Genomic DNA, 6,000 nt, shown 5'->3' with positions numbered 1-6,000 from the left:
GTTTGATGGGAAGAGTTTGGGAGCAAAGGGGCAGAGGATTGGAAACTGGGGTTTATCATGTTAGATGTTACTGTGTTACAGATATAAAAAAATAGCATTTTTTATATTCCCCCCCATATTAGATATCGTATAAAATGAAGACATATAATACCTGGTTTATATAAATATAAAATACTAATGGCGTGATTTATCAATCATAGCCCCATCCAGTGAATTGGGTACAGAAAGAGGCCTCCTTTTCCTGCTCAGAACTGAGACTTTTGTCCAGTTCAGTGCCTTGGTGTGGGCTAGCTGCTAGGGGAGGGTGTCTCCAGCAGAGCTTGGCAGCTCAGCAGTGCCGCTCCCCCGACATCTGCTCCCTGTGCTCACCCCATTGCCCTGAGCACCAGGCAATGTAAAGTATTTCGCTTTAGCCCCTTGTTCTCAGTCTCCCGTAATCCCGTTCCAGTTTCACCAGAGCCCTGATGGAGTCAGGAATGAAACACATCCTTTCAGGAGCATTTTTCAAGGAAAGTGAACACTGTATCTTGAAAGCCTACTTATAGTGATTACGTTAGCACTGAAACTTGTCACCTGCAAATGCCTTGTCAGCTCTGCTGCTGCTGCGTCATTTGTTCTTACAAATGGCAAGTGAACTAACATCAAAGTGTTTGGTATCACTGAGGAAGGAGGCAGATCACTTCTCAGCTTTTTTTCCCTTCCTAAATCTCAAGCTGAGTTCTCCCACCTTGTAAAGCTGGAGGTTTCCTGTGCATCGTGGAATATAGGTCCCAAAGCCCATCAACCAAGTCTATTTTCTGACTGCTGCAGCACTCTAAATAATCTGTGTGGAGCCACCACAGTACTTGGTTACAGTCTGCAAAGATAACCCTTGATTTCCAGACTTGATGGGCCTGGATCAAGCGTCCGAAATCTGGGAAGAGACCATGAGAAACTGCTCAGCCCCAGCCCTGAGACACGAGCAGCAGGGCTGTCCGGAGCGTGAATAACTGGAATTTATATCAGGGTGATGGTGATGTAATTTGTACAGCTGGGACATCACACGAAAGCCAAGGAAAAATAAGAAACAACACATTCATAAACACAGACACACACAGATTAGCGGGAAGTTTCACCTCAGGAAATCATTGTGGCTCTCTGTTCCTGTCAGTAACGTGTCTGCAAATGTCACCCAGCAGCAATGCATCACCCCCTGAGCAGCCCCAGAACACAGAGGCGACCAAAATGGGAATGAGAAAGAGGTTGCCAAATACTTTTGAAAAAAGTCAGGGATTGGACCCATCGGGAGAAAAATTACGCAATAAAATCAACAACATGCCAAGAAAACCAAGGCCGAGGGAGGAAGCTGCCTGTGCCAGTCCTGGTCACAGAGGAGAAAGCTGTTTCCCTGGGAGAGGACACTGGAGCTGGATTCAATATTTGCTTCTCCTGCTGGTCGACTCACTTCTCTACCAAGCACCTCAGACAACTGCTTTTGTCCAAACTGCTGTTCAGGCCTGGAGCCGGACTAGGTTTTAACAGGTACACGTGGCATGGGAAAATACTCGCTCTGCTTCAGGGAAGCCCCATTTTCTTCCTCTACCTACCTCACAGCAGAGCTCTGCTGCCTGTCCTTAGGAGAAATACCCCTGTTAAGTTCATTACGGACAATAATAACAATTAGACAAGGGAAAAATCAGGAAAATTGAGTTCAGTTCCCTGCTCTCTCTGAGCTGCTCACTGAAACAAGAGGCTTCAGACACAAGCCAAAGGCTGCACACTTAGGTAAATGTAACAAAAACCACAGAGATTCCTGGCTATCCTGCTAGAAATAAGAGTCTACAAGGACCTAGCACTGCAAAATGTCTCTGGAGGTTCAGCTGCTGGTGCCCTGCTGCTGGTGGGACAGACAGGAATAGTCACCAACCCGAATTCAGTGAGGCTCTGGCTATGCAGAACAGGATGTAAGTGCCGGTGCTGTGCTATCAGAGTATGGTAAAAAAAGGGCACTCACAAACTGCTTGTGTGCATTTGTATAATTCTGCATAATTCTGATGAGCACCAAAAGCTGCATGGCCTGCGGATGGTCTCTCTCTCTGATAAATTCCTCCAAATGCAATGCTCCAATAAGTGCGGGGCCCATGCTCCGAGGAGCAGTGGTATAAAAGCACGGGGATGGCGCAGACAGCAGCAGGGTGACTTTCTGCATCACTGCAGGACTGCGGGACTGACCTGGAGCCTTCACCCTTCTGCCTGCTCCCTTTCGGAGGTGCACCCGGCTGCAGAGGCCGCCCGCTTTGCCAACCGTGGTGGCGATCACAAGTCTGTGAGGAAATGAAGTCACAGCAGTGACTGGAAGAGCTTCAGAAAAGCCTCCCGTTAGGCAGCGGGGACTGGAAACCACTCCTGGTGAGGGCTGGACTGGAAGCAGTAGAAACCCCTGTATCTCGTTACAGATTGCCACGGTGCGTGGATTACAGACACGGCTCTGGTTGGCGGTGCCATGCTCCAGGTGGACCGAGGTAGGACTTGGCTCCGTGGAGTGCTCAGAGTTTTAACAGGTTAACACTGGCAAGTTTGTTTAATACACTGAGCTCAGTTCCTGTTGGCTAATGTTAATGTTGGCACAATTAGGCTGATGAAAACACTGTGCAGATGTCCTCTGGTGATCCAGTCCCTCCCCAACACTTGTAACTATCAGATAATAAACTCTTTTTCCATGATTGTTCTGCTTGGTGATTCACAGAAGGTTACTTACACTACTTCTCTGCTTCCTTTTGCGATGTGTCTGGGCTTCTTACCTAACTCAGTACTTTCTTCTCAGCCGCCCATTACTGGCCGGTCAGGATTTCTCAGGGATTTCGTGCTGCTTGCTTCCAGGCTGGGGCTGCAGCTCGGCTGTGAGTGCAGGGGAGGAGCGGTAATAGGCACGTTTTCATCTCATCACTTGATTTGAAATTGTTACAAATCCTTCGGCTTGATGATTTTTTTTTCTTTTAATAAGACCTTTCTCTCTTCTAACTAAACTTGTCTTACCCCTGTTTAGTGGATTCCCAGTTACTGAAAACTATATGGAAACATGATTGCAAATTAAAGCTCCTGCCTTATTCAAATCTCTATTTAGAATTAGAACAAACCAGTTTTCCTATTGGTGCTTAATTAATTCTTGTCCATTGTTTTTGCCTCTAACAGGTAAATTTTGGTATCTCACCTGTATTTTTAATGATGATTCCTTTCCCTATAATCATTGCTAATAAAAAAAGGATAGAAAAAGGACAGGTAGATGTTGAAAAAACAAAGGGTCCTTGTCGGTGTCGGTTGTCCAACATGAGAAAAGCAATCCATGGAAAAATGACTGACTGTAAGAGCTCAAAGGTATGAGACAAACCTTTGTCCCCTTTGAGTCGTGGCATCATATGGTGGCAACACTCTTCTAGTTCTGTTGGCAGCAAGCTCTAGCATCAACATGAAGGCCAGGATGGATTTGAGTTGCTCTGCTTGCCCCCACACCTGCTGTCTTCCTGCTCAGTAAGCACTGCTGAGATTCTGGAGCATTTCAGCCTTTTAGCACTGTTCTCCAAAGGCCTCCATCTACGGCGTGGAAAGCAGGCTATAAAAGGATGTGCTGGAAGCAGTTTTAGTCCCCTGGCTGTGTCTGGCCAGAGGAACGCGGGTTTCGCAGCGCTCAGACAGCTCCTCAGCTGGGTGTGTTGTCTGCTCGGTGCCCAAGTTCCACTCCTTCCTCTGTACTCCCATTTTTATGGGGAGGAAAGCTGTGTGGGTGCGCCAGATGAGGGTCACTGTGCTGTATGGTCAGATTGGGTCAGAACAAGCAGGGACCAGGACCCAGGGACATCCAGTGGTACGTCCCCACAGCTCAGCCGAGTCGCACCTGGTGGCAATCCCTGCTGCAGCAGGGGAAGAAGCCCTTGATGTGATCTGCAGAAACCAGGCTGCCTCTGTGGTGCTGACTTATTTTCAGCTGCTAGAGCATATTAAGTAAGCATTTTCCCAGTCTTACTCTTCCATGCAAGCCACTGCTTCAGTTGCCATAGGGATGGCTTGTGCCTGCCACTGGCAGGGAGCTCAAGGCCATCTCTCCGGTGATGTGATGGCTGCTGTCAGGCAGTGAAAGCCCCCACTCATTTGCATTTCACAGCTACAGTGATGTTTATTGCCAGCATCAGAGCAGATGAAAAGAATGATTTGTTTTAGTTAATTTATTTTTTCTCACATGCTAGTTACAATTCGATTTTATATTCTCTCCTGGTAGAAGTCAACATGAATCAAGCCTGGAAACTCATCAGCTGAGGCAAGGAACACAGCGCTGACCTTATCTCCAATCTAAAGATGTCCTACACATTTTCAAGAAACATAAAGCCTGAGGAATTGATCTGTGCATGGGGGGAATCGGAACCGAGCCGGGCATGGTGGGTGGCGGTGGTCAACTGTGCGCTTCAAAAGGCATTCTCACAGAGCGTTGTTAGTCATTCATGTGCAATAGAAAATGAGCAAAGCAGCCTTTCTTCCACTGCATTGTTTTAGTTCACAAAAGTCTATGCTGACAGCATTGTTTCTTAATTAAAAAGTTTTGAGCATGAGATGTGATAAATAGGAACCTCTGAAAGGAGAAGCGAATCTATTATTCTAAGTGAAATCCGAACTGTGTGTGATTTGTGTTTCAGCAGACAGTTCTGGGGAATTTGTCCATATTTATTACACAATGCCATTTAGATAGAAACATAAATGGAATACCCCACTTTTCTGCTCACTGTAACAAGTCACCAGTGCTGCGTTTATCACCGCAGGAGCCATGTACCTTTATGAGGACACTCATTGCCTCCTCTTGCTGCAGGAGGATGGGAAACAGGAGGTGCTGTTCTGGCACCCTTGAGGAAGGGAATGGATTTCCCGTTGATGCCGCCTCCCCAAAAGCTGGGAAAGTGGAATTTCCTTCTGCAGAGCCACTGCACACAGGATGGGCAGGGACTGGCAACCAAAATACAACGCTGAAAAAGAAAAATCAGGGCTCTGCTGTTTCAATATGCAGTGACTCCTCTTCACAGGATGTGGCAAAGGAAAACAGACATGTATCCATCTGCCCTGTGGCGTCCCCCCAGCATTGATCCAGGCACTGGGGATGTGAGCACAAGAGAAAGTAACAGGTCTTAATAATGCCTAGTCCAGGGAAGGGTCAATGTGTTTTGTAGCCGAGCAGTTTAGCTGGGCTCATCCTGGAGGAAGAGGAGTGCAAATTCACATACGCTTTCAACAAGGATTTTATTTTCCAGATAGGTCTCTGGGATGATGGAGACAACAATGTGTAACTGCAAGAATGGATATTGTCAGTGATCTCTGGAACCAGCTTTCAAACTTCTTTCAGATTAGTGCTCCCAGGTAGTTTGTCAACGTAGGGCTGCCTCCCATTTCTTGTCCACCCTGAGCATATTTAAAGCAGGCCATGTCTAAACTCCAGGCCCAGCAATGCTTCCCATCCTGTCCAGTCTACATATGATCAGCACCGCCCCATCCCTCTTGTGAAAACAGTTGTTATCACTTCCCTGCTGGTCTTAATCCTCGTATTCCCCTTGTATCTCTGTGCTGCTTTCCCACTCCATTGCTATCTTGGCTTTTTCCTCTCCTTCATCTCCTGCTCCACCCTCCTCCTTCCCTTGCTCCTCTCAGTCTTTACCATGCTGCTCCTCCTGAAGGCAAAAAATCCTAACAGCATAGGCAGGGTCCTCCAAACAGGTGGGAAGGACGGGCAGGATAACTGCACGTACGGACAGTTGCAAAAAAGCTGCACTGCACGGCAGTCAAAAAATGCTGCTGGGCCCAAGGCTCCGACACCAACACCGCTCACCCCAAACTACAGAGCTTGGAAACACCCACGCTGTCAAAAGCGGGTTCCCTTGACTGACTTGCAAGACAAAAGGCTTTCAGGCTTGACAAATCAGATGTAACATTTGTGTCGGGGAGAACAGCATGGTTTGCTGCAGAACTGGAAACTTCACCAGATTG

The sequence above is a fragment of the Anas acuta genome, chromosome 9 (genome assembly GCF_963932015.1).
Source record: "Anas acuta chromosome 9, bAnaAcu1.1, whole genome shotgun sequence".
Taxonomy (NCBI): domain Eukaryota; kingdom Metazoa; phylum Chordata; class Aves; order Anseriformes; family Anatidae; genus Anas; species Anas acuta.
Note: the sequence above shows the minus strand (reverse complement) of the source record.